The 22,206-nt window shown below is 36.1% G+C and overlaps 1 long non-coding RNA gene across 1 annotated transcript in view; it reads right to left on the reverse strand.

Moving 5' to 3' along the window:
* Positions 1–5,812, reverse strand: part of LOC121421520 — a 31,316-nt gene extending 25,504 nt beyond the window's left edge. Inside the window, exon 1 of the long non-coding RNA XR_005970986.1 lies at positions 5,326–5,812. This is a non-coding gene — a long non-coding RNA (uncharacterized LOC121421520). The remainder of the gene's footprint in view (positions 1–5,325) is intronic.
* Positions 5,813–22,206: the final 16,394 nt, after the last annotated feature.

Here is a 22,206-nt window from a genome sequence, read left to right on the forward strand (position 1 = left end):
ACAATATATAGCATGAAAAAACGATTCTCTAGTTTACCAAATATCAATTATGACGATTTTATCATTCTACAGTAAAGATATTATCAGGCATTAGAGTGTCCATAATTTCTATCCACATTTGATTTGAAGCTCCTAATGAATCTGACCATCTTTAAGCGAGCGGGTTATTTTTGGAAGTGAAATTTGAAGCTTCTCCTTGGGAAGGCTTGATGAAAATGGAGTGCAAGTGACTAAGATCTCCATCTATTGGTTTAGTATTTCATAGGTGTTTCATTTTCGGGGATGGTTCAAGGCTTCTAGGGATTGATTAGTCGATGTCTGGAGATGGATTCGAGGGCTGATGGTGTGAAGGCAAGGAGACCTGTTAATATTTTCAAGGGCAACAGTTCGCTGGCTACACTGTTAAAAAAAACCTGATTTTACAGAAAAATAAAAGAAGATTTTGCAGAAAGCAATACCAGAATCATTCTTTAAATTCATGAAACAGGAATTTTTCTGCAATTTAACAGAACAGGTCTGTTAGAAAAAGGGGAAAAGAGTGTTTTATTTAAGGAAATTTGTAAGATTACACACACCAAATACCAATTTCCTGTAAGATTACGCAATCTGGTAAGATTAAAGGTGTTCTCGAGACTCTGCTGCAGGAACTTCTTTTAGTTTAAGGATAAATTTTCTAACAGTGTACGGTTAAATTGGCGTTCAAAATAAGCCGTTATAAGAATATTCTATAGACAATATCGTATTGTAAAATTGTATAATTGAAGATTCGATGCTTTTGATGTTTGGTCACACACAAAAATAAAGAAAGATTGTGGAATACAATCACGCAGTAATTTAGAAATGATATTTTAGACATGACATGCATCGGAAAAAAAACGAAATACCTTCAATTTCCGAGGCATATACACTGTTAAAAAACCCTGATTTTCCAGAAAAGAAAAGATTTTGCAGAAAGCAATGACATAATCATTCTGTCAAGTCATAAAACAGGAATTTTTCTGCAATTTTACAGAGCAGGTCTGTTTAGAAAGGGGAAAAGGGTGTTTTATTAAAGGAAATCTGTAAGGTTCCATAAACCAAATACCAATTTTCTGTAATTTTACATGATATAATGTAAGATTACGCAATCTGGTAAGATAACAGGCGTTCTCGAGACTCTGCTGCAGGAACTTATTTTATGTTAAGGATAAATTTTCTAACAGTGTAGAGTATCACATAACACAAACATTTGGTAACTACTGAACCTTTTGCTGTCAAAAAAGTATGATGTTTGTATTATTCAAAAGGGTCATACGCAGTCGACAATAAAATCATATCGCTGGTTCTATCTGTATTCAAGGCTAATTGAATGAATACAACGTTCTTTCAGTTTTAACTTATATACAAATAAGCGAATTCAAAAAAGCTAATCAAGGTTACTTAAGCATTTGTAATGTAATTACTTCAGTGCGCTATTGTTTAACTGATGACAGGTTTGCACTCTCAATAATTAGAATACTAGAATATACAATATCACATTTTGTATGATTTTAATCTAGGCATTTGAGACTGCCTGACCTTTTTCAGAAATCTATATGTAGTTTATACCCTGCACTTGCATTTGGATTAAAAGGATAATCTGGTATCAACTTGCGTTGAAACCCAATCTTGGTCAAACATTTGTATCGAACTCAAAACAGTGTGTTTGAACATTGGACTTTCTGTCATTTCATTTTAGGTCTATATGAAATCATCATGTAATTTTTTCCACAGTAGCAAACAAACTATTAGTACAATAACAAATAAAATCTTAGAACAACATAATAAATCTGTTGAAAAAAATCAGAGTAAAACCTATTAAGAGTTAAAAGCCTAAACACAATTTTTGTAACGTTAAGTTTCAGAAATTCCAAAAGGGGTGATTAGTACATAAATTGCATGACGTTATTCAGCTTTTGGGGTTAAAGGAATACTCCAGGCTGAAAATATCTGTATACCCCAATAAACAGAATAAACTTCATAGAGCAATTTTTTTGTTGTTGAAAATTTCATCAAAATCTGATAACAGCTAACGAAGCTATTGAATTTTGAAGTTTAGCAATATTTTGTGAAAACAGTAATCCCCGCACATCGTCATGAATATTCATTAGGTGGGTTGATGATGTCACATTCCCTCCTTCCTTTTTCTTATGTTATTACATAATGCCTCTGAGACCTGATCACTATCCTACTAGATCAATCTCATCACAACAATTGTATATCGCAAAACCAAGAACCGAGTATATAAAAAACAGTCATTCTCCTATAAAGCAGTAAAATTATTTCACTTATTACCAGTAGCCATTAAGTGCTCTGCTTCACTTCCTATCTTCAAACGAAACGTCCGTCAAATTTCAAGCAAGCTAATTAATTTTCTACTGTTTTTGTCATAGTATGTATAGGCCTTACCCCCCCCCCCCACCCACCATTATTATTTGTCATTTGTTTATTATGTATATATATTATTTTTTATTGTGTATTTTTTAATTGTGTGTGTTATAATTGTGATTGTATAATGTTCGAGCTGTGATTGATAGCAGGGCTCCCTTGTAAAGCATGCCTCTGGCTTGAATGGTACTACCCCGCTTTTTATAAAGAAAACATGAATTAATGAATGAATGAATAAATAAATCCAATAACCGGGTTAATAATACCCTGTAACGCGCTTTGATCCTTTCTTTATAAAACTTGGCTATTATTATCATTATCATGATTATTATTATTGTTTTAAATAAAAATTAGATAAAAACATAACATTATAAGTGTTTCATGTTTTCAAACATATGCGAATGATATGTCTCCCTTAAAATGAAATAAGTTACAGCAATGCATATCTAATGCACTGAATCAGTTGCCGATCCAACCTTTTTTTAGTTCTTGAGGGGAAATTTGAATGAACATGATTTTATACAATGAAATACAAAATAACAATTGGGCATATGACATCATCAATTTGCTCATTAGATATTCATGAAGACATTACAGAACTGTTTGACCGAAAGAATGCAAATCTCTGAAATGTCATAATTTTGTTATTTCTTGTCGAATTCTGATCAAATTTTCAGTATTTTGTTTGTCTGATTTTTATAAATCTGTTTAAATATACTATATTTAGACTAGAATACCCCTTTCAGCAAAGATATCCCTCACCGTTTTGCACGCATGCACCCCCCCCCCCCTCAATTCTCACACACGCACAGACACACAAAGCTTTCAAGATCACGATAATACATCAAACAGTTTTGCAACATATGGGCAAGGGATGCTCACTTTCCTGGAAAATAATTTGAAAAGAGCAATAGTACAGATTCGATCTGCATCCTTTTCTGGTTTTTAACATTTTTGTTATTAGAATGTGAAACTCAAGTCCCTTTCAATTACGTTAAAAGCATTGGCATTTGTCTTCCCTGGTGCTAATGAGATAGAGACTACTGATAACATACAAATATAATAGGGTGGGTTTGACTGCACTTACTATATATAGAGGATACAGCCGAAGAAATAGTAATGCGATTTAAAGTGGAAATGAGAGAAACACAAAAACAAAACGTGGAAATGCATCTTCTGGCTCCCAGGTACTATATCTTTACTGCTTTCACTCTCATGTTCTATCTTACGTGCATGCCTAAAATTAAAGCCAGAGCATGACTGCATATGAACGCATACATTGAATTATGGGATGTTATTTAAGTTTATGTTGTCTTAGAAAATTAACTGGTGTATAACTGAATTATGTTATTCTCTTGGGCTTTGTACAGGGAGCAATTCGCTCCAGCCCACAATGGTTTAAGCCTTCAATCGTTGATGTAAGATCATAGTACCCTAAAGATTCCACTCAATCCAGATCGCCTAATTTGTGGTTTCAAACGTTTAGCTGAATACTTTGTCAGTTTTTGCAAGAAATTACTTTATATAAGCTAAAAAAGAGTAAATAACACAAAAGGGAATTAGATTATTCCCTTAGGCTTTGCTTAGGGAACAATTGGTTACAGTATACAATGGTTTAAGCTTTCAGTCATTAATATAAGATCAGAGTATCCTTGAAATTCCACGCAATCTAAATTACCTAACTTGCGGTTCTAAACGTTTAGCTAAATAATTAATCAGTCTTTGCAAAAAAAATAATTTCTATACACTCAAAAAGGGTAATAAAACAAATACAAAAAATACGTCCAATACATGCTAATAGTTTACGCTCATTTTGTGAATATTCGATACAAACAGAATGTAATTCTTAAGATACACTGTGTCAATATTACACAACATTTGGTTTTCATCTTTCTCAACACATATTCACATACCCTCTGTAGCCAATATCGAACAACATGAATAAAACCCTGTTTTGTCGATTATATCTATTGCCAAGATTTGATCAATCTGAACAATTCTATTTTATATCATAAAGTGAGCCAGTCATGAGTTTCTCAAAGCTTTTTATAAGTTAGTTGAGTTTTGCATGAATTGTTGACAAGTTTGGTGTTATTTCAGATCCTCTCAGTTCTTTTCTATTCCACTCTAGAACAATGAGCGCTAATTTAGCACTTACTGGGCTAGTATAGTGACCGCATTTTGAGAGCTGATTTTCTAGTTCAAATTTGATTGTCCCTTCACCTGAAGTTGTATCCTATTCAGAATACACTGTAAAAAAATTATATACAACGCTGTTAACTATATGAACCTTACAGTAATTGTTTAAACGTTTAAACAAGTGTTTAAATCTTAAGCAACAAAGTTTAATTTTCGATATCTAATCTTCAATAAGTTAAACATGATTGTTTAAACGGTTAACAAAATATTGTAAGGTTCATATATTATAAACAGCGTTGTATAAAATCTTAAACAGCGTTTTTACTGTGTATGTTTGTGTTGTCGTTGGCAGTTATCTGAAATAAAAAACAAACATTTTGAGCCCACGTCTTTAGTAAAAGCGTGTGCCACGTTCTCGCAGTTTCAGAACCAACGTCCAAGTCAATATTATCATTGACATACCTTTGACTAAAATATACAAGAGTCATGCGTTGCCACACAAACTCGACCCACTTTTTCTGATAAGTAAACTATGCCAGTCAAAATGACAACATTTTTATTCCCGTAACATCCCTTGACATGCTTCTCATTAAATGACAAAATTGGCATTGATTATAGTTAATAATGGATGGTGGGAATTCCTAGTGCCTATGTCTCCCGAAATTAATGTGACATTCCAGGCGCTAATTATTGGCGCCCCGCAAACTATTGTTTTATTCCTGATCGAGGAAAGCCCAACATAATAACAACCAATTTCTTGACAAGAAGTGGTACACTTACCAAGTTTTTGAAACACTTGCGATAAAGCCCTCTTGATTTATTCCATAAAATGAAAGCGAGGACATTTCCTCTCCTCAAATCTACCCCGAAATATCTTTCAAAAAAGATTATCGAACGAACACCAAGAGTGGCTGAGAGATGAAAGAGTGGGTCTCCTAACCTGACGGCGCCATGAGCTCCTATGGGACGTGATTGAAGTTTGTAACGTAATAAAATCCTATCTCAATATTAAACGTTCCCAACGTCTGGAGAATAGTCCCCCAAAATGACCCGCATGCAGCCGGCGGGAGCGAAGAAATTACAGAAAAGCGACCTGGAGAAGTTTCGACGGGGAAGGCACTGCACTTTCGATCCGACAGACGTTGAGAAAGAAGATTTCTAAGCGGGGAATGAATCTATATCCGACTCGATGGCTTCCATTCGTACAACTAACTGCAGAAGCAAACACGCGACTGGGTAAAAAGTGTGCAAAGCTGGTCTGCTTGAAACCGTCTGTGACAGAGTGTCAATAAAGTTTGAGTTGGATGTTTGCGCGCGCTGGCGTACAAGCTAACCAAAGCGTGCGGCAACACCGGGAAGGATTGGTTTTGGATGAGGGCTTAAGACGATCTAGGGTAGATAGTCCGGTGCTTGAATCAACAGAGATCGAGTCAGGGGAAATGTTGACGGTTAAGCAAGAGTATTGACCAAAGAAATCTTTCTCGAAAAGAGAAAGAGTGTCTTACCGGCACGCTTTTGTATTGAGTTCAATTTTGTGCTGTATAAAGGAAAGAGAAGTCTGTCCGTATATGCAGGAAGATTTGTAAATTACTCTTGACATTTTTTTTTTGGGGGGGGGCCTGTATAATTTAGATACTGATTAACATTGATTTTCAACTACACTCCTACATGTCAGGGAGAAAATATTTACAATCCAGTTCTTAATATTTTTGACAAGCATTAATTTTACATTATGCTAAAATAAATAAATGTATATTCAAGATAAAAAGATGTAATTTTGATGATGACACGAAATTGTTGACAGATCGATTGGGATGAGATATTCTTTCACGATGACGTATCAAATTTGATGGGTAACAATATTATGTTTATGGATAAAAGGCGAATTCTTGAGGTGTGAACATGTTATTTTTTAATCCTTTGATTGATTTATTAAGTAAATGGACATTATACACGGGTTGTTATTAATACCACAAGTTTCATAACATACAGTAATCGTACAATTTGTCATTTTATCATGTTTACGATGACACAGAAATGCATCATTTTGTTTTAGGATGACATATATTTAAACTACATCATCCTATGACTGTATACGAAAATGAGAAGTAAAATGCGTTATATATATACGTATTTTCCTATAGAAGAGATGATGAAATTCAATAATCATGATAATATAGCGCAGCCTATTAACTAAGATAAACAAAGAAAAATGAAGTACAAATATTTGACTGCAATCATTCTTTCAGAATAATGTACCAACACATCTAACATTACAATACGACCCACGGCTGGCGCCACAGTAGTGCATGCAGGAGGAGAAACGATTAATTCTGTAAAGATCAGATGTGCAACAATAAGAAGCGGGGCGATGGAAAGTATTTGGATTGATATTCATAGATAAACTTCACATATATTTTATGAGGGTACGGGTGCGGGTATTTGTGTGTTAGGGGTGTATAAAGTTGTGCGGATGTGTGGGACGTGCAGTTGTGTGATGTGCGTGTGTGTGCGATTGTGATTGTAGTGTGCGTGTGACTATTGTTAAACATACTTACATAACTTTGAAGGCAAAATATCATACGTTCATATCTACCACAGACAAGGGACAGTTTGAATTTCAATAAAATCCGTCGATTTCACTTTAATGATGATAGATAGCATTTATGAGGCGCCGAATTATCTAGTTGCATATTCATTGGCGCACTATATTCCGGCTGTAGCTCCAGCTGCTAAAGGCGCTTGGTGCATTCAAGGAATTAATCCTGCCGGGTACCCATTCACCTCACCTGGGTCGAGTGCAGCACAGTGTGGATAAAGCTCTTGCTCTGTTTGAAAGACGAGAGTCAGAACCACTAGACCACGACGCGCCCACTTTGTGAGTTTAGATGAAATTCCGATATGCGCATATGAAATGCATTACCAAGAAATCATTGCTGTATACAAAAATAACTATCACATTATCATACTGCAAATAAAGCAGGGAATAGTTTAAAATGTTTAAGATTTTGTGGCTAGCTTCACAAATATTACTGATTGATGAACAATTTTATTACTACGATAATCTCTACCTTTCCGCGAAGCTCAGATTGGGATATGTACTGTGAGGGTGTTAATCCCGAGTCTTTATATATATATATATATATATATATATATATATATGTATATATATATATATATATATATATATATATAACGTTCAATGTACCAAAAAACTTAATACACCCGCCTTCCAAAGTCCCAAACACCATTCAGTTTAATTTAATTCAAAGTTATTCTAATTTACCCCCGATTAAAAAAAAGATCCCAAGACACAGTTTCACCGTCATGTTTTATGAGTGTATAACAAAGCAACCCTATATACCAGAATGTATTTAAAGTAACAGCTGTCCACACATTTCATTCTATCTTTCTTTTTACTCTACTTCGCCATCCTGAATGAAATCAAGATAAATGTCAATTATCAATTGAGATTGGTTTACCTACGGCAAACGCTATAGATTCAATTTCCTGCTCATTTTTCTCACAGCTGTGCAGTGAATATTGTCGCTTTGACTTTGATATTGATACATGTTTTCATCCAACGAACAGATTTATGCGCTATTGATTGAAATTATTCATGAGACTGTCAAAGCAAGTGATAGTAGTAACATTTTATAATCGCGTTCTGAATTTATGTCCATTTAATGCACATTGAACAAACGGGTATTGTATATTTCTATGTATTATAAAGCCAATATATATTGTATATGCAAATAAATAAGTGGTTTTACTTGTTTATCTAGATTAAGATTTAAACTAAAAAAAACATACAGTAAACGTGATAATTCTCATAAAAGGTTATAGGGAAAGGTTGGGCTGAACATGTGATTACCAGCGTTTAAAACGTGTTGAATAGATTACGATATAAAAAAGGGGGTAAAAGAGAATGTAGCACATTCTTTTGTTAACGGCAATTATCAATGTTGTGCATGATTTGAAGTGATCCGTTCAACTACTTATAATAAAAAAAGCTTTACAATTATTCAGGAAAGACAGAGGCAACAAGACACTATAAGCCAAGCGGCCAGTTAACTTGTTTACTGAACAAGATATCTGCGAGGTCAAACATGGTTCCCCCGCCCCCCCCCCCCCCCCCCCCCCTCTAGAACCCGACGTCAACACTCACACTAGCATCCACAAGACGTGTAGATCACATGGAAAGATCCCGAAGCCAGACATCGTGGCTAAACTTCCGACAAGTCAACCACCCGGAAAATTAGCCACACGGTCCCTGACAGAGTGGCCTTGCCTCCACCCTTCTTCCCCTGAGAGCATCATTCCCGGTCAGTTATTAAACTAACGGTTGACATAAACGATGATTATATCCAACGAGTATAGAAGAATGAATCTCGGATGTAGATTGCAGGCATGTATTTTTGTCTAGAGGAATAATACAATCATATACATACTTCCAGTAAGAAAATGGCGTGTTTTAGCATCCGCTTCGCAGACGCTCTTTGCAATGTTCAGAATCTATCGAAGATGCCCGTAAACGGACAATGGACAGATTATAGGTTATTGTCAGTAATTGGTATATACCGGGACAGCACATCGTTTTAAGATTGGGACGGGACCAAAAAAAAATGCAACTATGTCGTTTGTCCGGGGTCACCAATTTTCGACAAAGGCTGCTTTGTTATGACGGGTTTTGGGCAAAAGATTCTCTGTGTTATAGAAAGCGGCTTTGAAGTGATTGTTAAAATGTCATAATATCAATTGTTGGTCGCAGGTTTGAACTTCGCAATGAAGACCTGTCGATGCAAAAATAGTATTCAAACGAATAAAGGCTGGATGAGTTCCTATCTGGAGTAGATCTGAACATGCTTGTGGATTTCACAGACTGTTGCAGCTTTAATGCCTGTCTGAAAAGAAAATGGGGCAGTGGCGGATCCAGAGGGGGGCGTCCCGGGCGCGCCCCCCCCCCTATTTTCGCCGGATTTTTTTTTTGGGGGGATGGTTATATTTACTGCTCTCAAAATACGACTTTTGGACATGATTTTTTGAAAAAGTCCTTGCCGTGCGAGGGGGTATCCCCCTCCCACACCCTTCCCCCGCTCGGTCGCTTCGCTCCCTCGCCGCTGGCGCCCCCCCCCCCTATTTCAAAATCCTGGATCCGCCCCTGTGGGGGGTAAAATCAGGGCATTAAAAAGAGAGGAGAAAGGGAGGGAAAGAGAAGGAGGGAAGGGGAAAGAAAGATCGTGCAGGGTCGCGGTTTCATGAAATGACGTGTCGGACGTTTTATCCGATACGTCTTGTTGCTGTTTTTTCTAACAAATACATAGCAATCCTGTTTATCAGCAAGTCAAAAATAAGGAAGGATGTTGGATCTGACAACTTGTCGGATGAAAATGTTGATGAAATACTCCCGAGAGGGACAGGAAATATCACAGGGGTGATTTCAAAAGATAATGATGATAATAACAGGAATAACAAAATAATAATAATACAGGTAATGATGATAATAATAATGATGATTATAATACCAATGATACTAATACTACTGCTAATTATAAAAATAATAATGATAATGAACAGGAGAAGAAGAATAAATCTTATTTACCAGATCAATATCGATATTTGATAGATGTATAGATAGATAGATGGATAGATGGATGGATGGATGGATAGATAGATAGATATATAGATAGACAGATAGATAGAGGTAGATAGATAGATCGAAAGATAGATAGATAGATGGATAGATGGATGGATGGATGGATAGATAGATAGATATATAGATAGACAGATAGATAGAGGTAGATAGATAGATAGATATATACACAGATACATGCATAGATAGATAGATAGATGGAGAGATAGATAGATAGACAGATAGAAGTAGATAGATAGATATATACATAGATACATATATAGACAGACAGACAGACAGATAGATAGATAGATAGATAGATAGAAGTACATAGATAGATCGAAAGATAGATAGATACATAGATACATAGATAGACAGACAGACAGATAGATAGATAGATAGATAGATAAATAGATAGATAGATAGATAGATAGATATGATGTATAACACGCTGTATCCACTCCGCAGAGTGCCTATAAAAGGCGCAAAAAAATGAAAGAGTCAGAGAGAGATAGAGAGAGATTGAAACATTAATCATGCAAAAAGATAAAAGGAACGGAGTAGGAACATCTACTTCATGTAGATAGGTCTTTAGGCAACGTTTAAATGTGTCATCGGAAGTGCATTCTCGCATAACCAGGGGAAGATCGTCCCAGAGAATAGGGTCGGCATAAACATAGCCCGTATCCGCCCCCCCCCCCCCTGATTTTTTTTTTTAATATTTGGGAATAACTAGGGAACCAGTTCAACGGAAGTACATTCTCGGATAACAAGGGGAAGGTCGTTTCAAAGGACAGCGTCAGCATAAGGAAAAGCCAGTACCCCCCCTGACTTTATAGATTTGGGAATAACTAAGGAACCGGAGTTGAATCAAACGTTGGGGCCTTACAGGAGTGTTGTCAAGTAGATTAACATTGTATTGAAGAACAGAATCATTAGTCGAATGGAACACATAGATTTTTTTGATGATGATCTAATAAATGTTTGAGGAAATTAACACTTTTGCTCGGAGATTTACATGTATAGGCATGCGCTTGCGTTTCGATATGGCTTTTTGTTCCGAAGACAGTAGGAATTATGCTTAGGATTGATGTTAGGGGAATTGAAGGTGAAAAGGGGGGAGAAAGAGGGGGAAGTGAGCAGACAAGAAATAAACTAGGATCGAGAGAGGGGTACAGAGATGAAAGAGAAGGAGAGAGCGGACCGATGGATGGGTAACAGTTTTGATAGTAATGAATGCCCGGGAATGAATGATGCGCATGACGATGCTTGGACAGTTATACATCTTTTTTTGCGCTTGTATACATGGGTGATAAGTCGGCCACATGGGGGTATTATCGTTAATCACAATGTAAGGGCCTCCATTTGTTCTTAAAATCATTCGTAACTTACGAACAGTTTTATGAAATGGCCCTAGGATTGTGATGAGACGTAAATTGAGGTGTTAGAGGGTTTGTTAAGAGTGAAAACATACGGTACTGTAGGGCATTCCATTTACCGAAACATAAATCCGATTTAGGAGAGAATGCTCCTTATTCTATGAATAACACACTAATTGATGGGAGTCGGAAAGAGATGTATTAGATGTGAGAGGCTGCACAGGCGATATTATGAGATATAGGGGAAGATGTTAAGACGTTAATTTGTTATGTATATATATATATATAGTAAATAGTGGTAGTAAAATACGAGCTGTGATTGGCTGGATTGGTACCACGTGACCTCCCTTCAAAAAGTTATATTGTACATATGTACAATATAACTTTCGATTTTTGGATGGCAAAACCCATGTTAAATGAATGGGGAGAATATCGATTAATTTGTTTTCAATCGATATATTTGTATATCGATTTCCCAAAGTAGCATTTTTATAATTTCCGATAGCAGATAGAAATACAAATTTATGTGGTTTAACCCCTTGCAGCATACGACAAATTGAACATCGTGTTCAATTGGAATTTCACAAATATAAAGTAAGAAGAACGTATGCCATCTAGATCTAGACTATGGTAAAATCCATGATGGGGGCTTAGATTGAGGGATCTATTTACTATAATAAATAGTGAACGTTCTATCATACAATATTACTGGACTATATGAACGCCAAATATAAAATTATCCCTCGTGCAAGCCTATTTCACCTCGACCTTCGGCCTCGGTGAAATAAACCTGCACTCGGGATAATTTTATATTTGTCGTACATATAATCCAGTATATTGTACAATAGATTGTACACTATTTATATAATAGATATATATATATATATATATATATATATATATATATTGTTAAGATATATAATATATAAAGATATTGTCCCCAGGGGTCTGTTGTTAAAAAAATCTTTCGGATTTGAGAATAATGATAGGATCGATGCCGATTGGTCTACGACGCTCTGGAACGCCGCTCGACAACTACGGGACCTAACCGTCGAAGCAGTAAGACAACAATACGACATTATATCCAAAGAAACAATTAAACTCCGTACTAAACTGAGGGAACAATGCACGAGTGACATATACCACAGAACAATCAACCGAATCAACTTTGACTGCGCACAGAATGAAAGACACCTCACTGAAAAGAAAGAAGAGAAATTGAAACGTGACGAAATAAATTGTAAGTACGTCAAAGAACTAATCGCCGTTAATTCCTCACAACCCAGCCCCATCAACAGTGGGCACAGAAATAAACATAAGGGTAGAAGATTTAGAAAGAAACAATACTTAAGACGCAGACGAGCTGCGAAAAGAATTGTAAATGGAGATGCGCCCCTTGCACAAAAGGAAAGACCCAAAGTCCCGATCGTCAACCTATCCAATTACACACTATCGGAATCAGAAACAAAACTCTTATCCAAGGGACTCAAATTTTGCCCCACACCCCCTCGGGTAGACACCCTTGACATCAAAAAGGACATGGACGGCCTAAAAAGACGTATGATGCTAAAAGTCCATTATACTGACAAACGAAATGACCAAAATGATCAAAATCATTCGCCTAAAACCCCCAGCAAATCAGACGATAATGATACCAAGCAGCCCAAACTCATCAGGCCCCCAAACACCTGGACCCCTTCTGTGCACGAGCCGCATCTCCATATTTTTCTCGACACTGTCTTAAAGGATGTAGAGAAAGAAACCCACAAATACAACACAAAGAGACATTATGACAACCTGACGCGAGATGAAAGAATGGCGCTCAGGAAATTAAGAGCTAACAAAGATATCATCATAAAACCAGCCGATAAGGGCTCATCTGTTGTCATAATGTCTACAAAAGACTATATTGCTGAAGGTCTTAGACAACTTTCAGACCAATCTACCTATGTCCGGCTTGATGAAGACCCCACTCCCCATCACATAGAACAGGTTAAAAGGGCAGTTAAAGACCTGGAAATAGATACCCAAACAAAGAAAGTCCTAGCCCCAAAGGATGCTACATGTCCCAACCTATATTTCCTCCCTAAAATTCACAAACCGGGCAATCCCGGGCGCCCTATTGTATCTGGGTGTTCATGCCCCACTGCACAAATATCTAGACTTGTCGATTTTTACCTCAGACCCTTCGTAGAACAACTACCATCACACCTCAAAGACACCACCCACTTCCTTAATCACGTATCTACCATCAATAGAGAATCCCAAATCAGTCCCAGAACGATCCTAGTAACCGCAGACGTAAAATCCCTATATACCAATATTCCACATAAAGAAGGTATACTAGCGTGCAAGGAAGCCCTTGACAAAAGGAAAGAACAACACCCCCCTACAAACCAACTCATTAGACTGCTCGAGCTAATACTTACCCTTAATAATTTCAAATTCAATGACACACACTACATTCAAATAGAAGGGACGGCAATGGGCACACCTGTTGCCCCTACATACGCCAATATCTTCATGGGCAAACTTGAACAACAAATAATATCAAATTCCCATAGCACTATACTCAAAACATCCTGGAAACGATACATAGATGATATTTTCTTTCTCTGGTCAGGATCACCAAGAACTCTCAATAAACTTCAAACAACAATGAACACTTTCCACCCGACGATCAAATTCACATTTGAATCCTCAAACAACAATGCACACTTCCTGGACGTCTCCTTACAACTCTCTAATGCACAAATACACACCGAACTGTTCACAAAACCCACTGACACCCACACATATCTGCTCCCATCATCATGCCATCCAAAACACACATTCAAAAGCATCACATACAGCCAGGCCTTACGCGTAAGAAGAATATGCTCAGACAACACAAGGACAGAACACCACATGCAACAACTGGAACATCACTTCATAGATAGGAATTATGATAAACACATGGTAAGACAACAAATTGAACGGGCCGCTGACAAACCCAGGTCTGATCTACTCCAATACAGACCCCCCAACACATCCGACCCAACCAAGATCTTCTTCCCAATTACATACTCCCCACCTACTGCCTCCATCCCCCGAAATCTACACAAACACCTTCCCATTCTACACCAGTCAAACAAAATGAAAGATATATTCCCTCAACCCCCTACAACATCCTTCCGTCGAGGACGCACTCTTAAAGATTTACTTGTACGGGCACGAGACCCATCCCAGCTCCCCCAACAAACCCGTGACACGAATATACTATAAGATCCAACATAAACTGCAAATCCCGCTGGGCAATATACCTCATCACATGTTCACAGTGTGGTAAACAATATGTAGGAAAAACAGAAACAACAATATACACACGCTTCAACAACACTCGATCAGAAATAAGAAACTACCACACCCCACAACACAAAACATTGCCGTACACAACACACTTCAATCTCCCAAACCACTCAGTAGAAAATGCAATGATAACCGGTATCGAACTCATCAACAACGAATCACACAACACTATCCTCCATAGAGAATCATTCTGGATACACAAACTCAAAACACTTCACCCACACGGTATAAATGTTGAGGAATAGAGAGGTCCTGTCCCAATTTACGACTTATACCATTTACGTTACTAAGTTATACTTTGATTCGCATCAAACCTATTTGGTATACGATAATGACAAGACATTGTTATCATCGATATTTTTATGAACATATATATATATATATATATATATATATATATATATAAATATACTTTATGAACAGATATATATTTTTTGTGAACATATATATTTCAATTAATGTACTGCATTACAATTTATAACCGTATCTAGTCATTTACTTGTATAAATTATAATTAGTCTTTATAATGTACCCTCTCGAATTTATCGGTGTGATAACAATGTATTGTTTAATACTCCACCCTGACCATATACCTTTACCGTTTCACTTGAATGAACCTAAGTCACGCATTTTCTACATCACACCAGAAACCGAACGCACGACACTGCACACCTCCGAGTAAGCTCGAAAGACCCCAAAGACCCAGGTAAAATTACCCCACATTAGATACATACATATTTATTTGTATATATTCGTCATGTTTGTACATCATATGTGTATGTGTGCATATGTATGTATATATATATGTATTTATGTTTATATGTGCATGTATTTTGTATATGTATGTATATGTATTTGCATAATGTATACGTAAAACGTCATTGTTACGTATTTTATCACATCAGTATTATATGTACATGTATACATGTCCATCTGTTCCTCCTTCTGTACTATTGATTTTTTGTATAGAACCCATGAAGAAGGCCTAAGGCCGAAAGCTCGGGGATTAAAATTGTGGTCTATCAGCAACGTCAAATCGTCTTGTAATTTTTCGCCTATATATATATATATATATATATATATATATATAGTAAATAGTGATAGTAAAATACGAGCTGTGATTGGCTGGATTTGTACCACGTGACCTCCCTTCAAAAAGTTATATTGTACATATGTACAATATAACTTTCGATTTTTGGATGGCAAAATCCATGATGGGGGGGGGGGCTTAGATTGAGGGATCTATTTACTATAATAAATAGTGAACGTTCTATCATACAATATTACTGGACTATATGAACTCCAAATATAAAATTATCCCTCGTGCAAGCCTATTTTACCTCGGCCTTCGGCCTCGGTGAAATAAACCTGCACTCGGGATAATTTTATATTTGTCGTACATATAATCCAGTATATTGTACAACAGATTGTACACTATTTATATAATATATATATATATATATATATATATATATACATATATATATATATATATATATATATATATACAGTGCGTATCAAAAAAAAGTTTACACTTTGAAAAAGCTCTGGGAATTAAAAATTATACAACATGTGGGTAATTTTTTCACATATAATCTTAGGTTTGGGTCTCATCTATCAAATGAAAGTAAAAGTTTTGACAAAATGTTACACTTGAGTGAGCACTGTCCATTTTTGTAAAGCTCGCAGAAATCTGTTTGCGCAGAAATGCTTGTTTTCACGCTGTGTCAAGGGGAAAGGGCGAAATCAAACTTACCTTGCGAAACATTTCTCATACATTTCCCTTGCACTTTCAGTCAGTTGAAATAAAACAGATACATTCAACCATTTTGTAACAATTTTCCACCCAAATTGAAATTTCAACACTTAGTAAGCACAACCTTTACACTTTTTGTGCCAGCTGGATCTGAGGACATAACTGAATCTGAAGAAAAGTTAATATCAGACATCTCCAGCATTTTTTCACTAAGTTTTTATCATTTGAAAGTGGGTTTACATTTCATTTTTCATTTAATACTTGTTTCTCCACACTTTTCCCAAGCTTGAAAATGATTAACACAATGAAAATCAAGCCTAAGTTATTTCATGTAATTCACAGCTCAGTGTAAAGAAAATATTGTCACGATGGCCTCGGTGTATGGGGGAGTGGGTGGGGCGCAATGCACTCTTCGAAGGGTTTCGGGAAAGTAAACAAGTTAAAAAAGGTTAAAGATATCTTCAAATCAATTTTACTATTTAAATTCCACGTGTTCTTAATGATTAAGGGCTACATTTATTTGCATAACTATTTCAAAGTTCTGCGCAAATCATTTTTCACGAGCTTTTCAAAAGTAAGTGGTGCTCACTCAAGCGGAAATATTTTTCGACAGTTATGTCATCATTTGATTAAATGGATCTGTACCAATGATAAAATGTGGGAAAATCTTCAGGATATTACAAATATATAATTTTACAGGATTTTTTCTAAGTGTAAACTTTTTTTATTACATATTCCATTACACTTCGTAATTCCGAAACAAGTAAATTTCCTATACCTCGATGTTCGTTAATCCGAACATTTGTGGCGTAATTCCGAAGGTTCCTTAATCCGAAAAGGAAATGAGGTTCGTAATTTCGAAGGTTCGTTTGTCCGAAAACGAAATGAACAACGAACGTCATTTCGTTTCCGGATAAACGAATCTTCGGAACACCGAACCTTATTTCGTTTTCGGATTAATGAACCTTCGGAACAACAAACCTTATTTCGTTTTCAGTTTGTCGAACCTTCGGAATAACGAACCTTATTTCGCTTTCGGATTAACGAATCTTTGGAATATCCGAACCTTTGGAATAACGAAGCTTCGGAATTACGAATTTATACGTATATGTTCTGCATTGTATCCAAACATCTGTTTGATATACATGGACACAGTTTGGCTGAGGTATGTTTATGTAATGACATGGATTGTTGGGATTTTTTGTGGAATTCTGTAAACATAAATGATCAAAAATGAATAAGGTTGCAATGAATAAAAAAGAGATATGAATGGATGGACAGATTAATAAAGAAGTTATATGCACCGTTACATAATGAGCTTAGAAATTTTAGGCGGCACAACATGGTGTATAAAGGAAATTTTCGTTAAAGAAACGGCTAAGATAACCTAAAGCGAGCGAGCGAATATTCTTGTTTTCTGTTATAGAATCTAATTTTGAAATGGAATTTAACATTATATTCAACCTAATTGTCATATTTCACCCTTTTCCCCTTTTTTGTCATTGATCGTGTAACTCTTAACGGTGACCACGACATTCACTGCAAATATACAAAGTAAGCAAACGAGTACATATTAGATGTCAACTTGTATCACCAAAAGAAAATATATCAAACATGATGCCTGTACTGGCAGTTCTCACCGAATTTTGTGGCACAGCCTCAATAATGTCAGTACGAACATCACTAGCGTACCTAAGGGCAGTATCCCCCCCTGACGAGTCACAACTGATCTCTGACGAGCCACAAGTGGTCCCCTATTTTGTATTGTATTGTATTGTATTGTATTTATTTTCCGTCAATTAAAAATTAAAACAACGATAGATATATTTACAGTTACAAAGAAACGATCATTAAAAAGACGGAGGGATTGCCCTACTCAGCGTTGATAACATATCAACGCTGTTTTACAGAGGGGTCCCTAACTTGAAGACCCTTTCTCTCTCTCTCTCTCTTTGCTTGTCATTTTTTTTCTGGTATATACGAAATCCTTTATTTGTGGTTGAAGATCTTTTTTTTTTGCTTGTCAATTTTTTTGATTTTTTTGTCGGACGAATTTGTCCCCCTTTGGAAAATCATAGGTACGCCCACTGACGAAAACAATTGTGTACGACATTGTTTATGAAAAGACATCCTTTAATATCCAGTGTCATATTCCTAAGCCAGGCATATTCGCTAAAGGCATGCCCTGGATTTTGCCATGCAGTACATTAAGTTGTAAATTAATTAATTCCATTTATTATCTAGCTCCCGTTGCTCCGTGATCAAGCTGTTTCGAGCAACTAGCAAAACCACTTAGGGCTGATCTACTTTAACAAGTCTGTACAATGCATTCAAGCATACAATGTATGCGATTTATCACTATAAGTATTTGGGTATTGTCTATTATTATTTATTTGACCAAATCATTATACAAACATAAGTGAAATTATACATCGTAAAACAAACAATAAAGAATGGAGCAGTGCTTCAAGCTGGTCAGGGGTGATAAAAGCATAATAAATAGCTGTTGCACGGAAGCATGTCAACCTAGGATTTAAAAAAAAGACACGCCCTATATCATTTCTCTATAAATGATGATTATATAGATGGCGTCTTAAAACTAGGTCTTAAAATGACATGGAAATCCAACTTAGTCTTCCGCATATCAAGAAAAGTTTACATTTTGAAAAAGCCCTGGAAATTCAAAAATATACAACATGTGGGTTAGTTTTTTCACATGTAATCTTGGGTTTGGGTCTATCCAATAAAAGTAAAAGTTTTGACTGAATGTTACACTTGAGTGTCCACTGTCCATTCTTGTAAAGCTTGCAGAAATCTGTTTGCACAGAAATGCTCGTTTTCACGCTGTGTCAAGGGAAGAGGGCGTAATCAAACTTACCCTGCGAAACATTTTTCATACATATCTTCCTTGCACTTTTAGTCAATTTAGATAAATAATAAAATACATTCAAGCATTTTGTAACAATTTTGCCAACCGAATTGAAATTCCAACAGTTAGTATGCACAACCTTTACCCTGTTTGTGCCAGCTGGATCCGAGGACATAATTGAAACTGAACAAAAGTTTATATCAGACATCTCCAGCATATTTTCACTGAGTTTTTATAATTTAAAGTGGGTTTACAGTTCATTTTTCATTTAGTACTTGTATCTCCACACTTTTCCCAAGCTTGACAATGATCAACAAAATTAAAATCAAGCCTAAGCCATTTCAAGTAAACCACAGCTCAGTGTAAAGCAAATATCGTCTCGATGGCCTCGGTGTGTGGGGAGTGGGATGGGGCGTAATGCATTCTTCGAAGTGTTTCGGGCAAGGGAACAAGTTTAAAAAGGTAAAATATATCTTCAAATCAATTTTACTAGCTAAATTCCACGTTTTTTAAATAATTAAAGGAGAATGAAACCATTGGAACAAGATAGCTTGTGTGAAAACAGACAAATCAAAGAAACAGATCAACGAAAAATTGAGAAAAATTGGACAAACAATGAGAAAGTTATGAACATTTAGATGTTGCGATCACTAATGTTATGGAGATCCTCACATTGGCAATGTCACAAAGTTGTGTGATGTAACTTGTGAACAACATTACTCTCCCCATTACTCTAGTATATATTACACTTAAACTGCTTCTTTTATCACATCTATCAGTAGATCATGTGTTCTTTCTATAGGAGAGCATGTAATACAGATTTTGAAAGAATACATCATGGATAAAGGCGGTTTTCCACTAGGGCGCGGACAAGACCAGGAAGGGTTGCGGAAGCTACTTTTGTCATTTCGGCATGCTGTCCGCAACCAAATTCCGTAAAAGATTATGCAAATGATCTTGTCCTAGGACACAACCAGGACTGTCTGCGTATTGTCGTAGGTCAGTCCTGGGACTGTCCTAGGACAAGATTATCTAAATAAATTTGTCGGCGTTCGGTGCGGACAGCATGCAGATCGTATTAGGACAGAACCGGAGACATTTAGGACAACGTCACGAGTGGTAAATTCAAGGACTAGGACAATCGGACAACTTGCGAATACTCCATGAAAATTATCATCCATATATTTTTTTAATGAATTTAGGGGTGTTATTTTGGTTTTCTTCGACTACAAAGACTATATAGGATTTTCTTTTATTTCAAATCAAATTGCATACATTGGTGGACATCCCAGGGGGACAGGGGCGACGCGTCCCCTCACTTTTTGGAAGGGGGGCATTTGATATCAAATGCCCCCTCCCCAATATTTGGAACGAGAAAAAAAATAAAAAATGGAAAGAGAGGGAAAAGAACCAGAAGGGAAAAGAGAAGAGAAAACGAAGAGGAAAAACAAGAGGAGAAAGACGAGTGAATTATATAAGATGGGGGGGGGGGGATTTCATGTCACTATGTTAAATTTTCGCTCACGCTTTGTGCCCGCATTGCCTAATCTATGAGATGTATAACTTGCTCAATAGACTTATAGAGCTTAAAAGATCAAGTTTTGAAGTAAATATACAAAACATTTCTCGGAAATTAAGTTTTCAATTTGTTTGATTTACAAATAGATTTTATAGTTTTCTATAAGATGACTATATTTTATGGTCTAAATATGAACATTTTCCGCTCGCGCTGCGCGCTAGCATTATTTGATTTGTCAAAAAACTATTCTCTTCGTGTATTCCATATTTTTTTTAAAATATCCCTTTTTAGGATGGTCTGATTGTGAATAGTATCAGCTAAAGCTGCTCGCTTGCATTATTGCATTATTTTTGTTAAAAATATATCAACCCATGTATCCTATTCATGATTACAAAATGTCCAGTTATCTGACCTTAATATCAATTTCGAGCCCTCATTTGATTAATAAGTCATGTAACAATATTTTCATGATTTCCTAATAATCATTGTCCGTTTTTTTTTTCAGAATGGAATATCGACAAGTTTCATATCTCGCTTAGGAAGATAGTCATCATAGTCATTTGAAGACAAAAAATGACCTTAAAATGTCCCGGTTGCTACTCAAAATATATGTAATGATAAAAATATAAACTTGAGCTTCGCACTCGCATCATTTATTAAGCGAGATCAATATCCAATTCGTAACTGCGCTTAAATTCTTTTTTTTTAGATCTGAAAATCAAATATATTTAGCTCTATCTTCGCGCCCTTATTATTGATATTATAATAAAGAATGTAATTGGAAGTTCCAGATTTTAGGTCCGGATCTAAACACACGCACGCATGTTTATTTAGATACGAATCTTGTGCCAGTTTCAGATTAGATTACCAAATATTATTAATGTAGGAATATTATCCATCTATCCAATTATCCATCCTTTTTCTGATTTACAAAACGTGATATGTCGAATTTCGTTTCGGCTCGCGCTTCGCGCTCACATCAAGTGTATAGTCATACTCCTTTCCTGTTCATGTTTTTAAAAGGTGCTTAGAATGCCCAGTATTTAGGTAGGAATGTAAAAAATGTTCAGCTCGCGCTTCGCGCTCGCATTATTTGATAGTTCAAATATGGAGGATAAAGGAAAGTGTGTTAGCGGTGTAATGTAGTATTCACTTTTT

The sequence above is a fragment of the Lytechinus variegatus genome, chromosome 9 (assembly GCF_018143015.1).
Source record: "Lytechinus variegatus isolate NC3 chromosome 9, Lvar_3.0, whole genome shotgun sequence".
NCBI lineage: Eukaryota > Metazoa > Echinodermata > Echinoidea > Temnopleuroida > Toxopneustidae > Lytechinus > Lytechinus variegatus.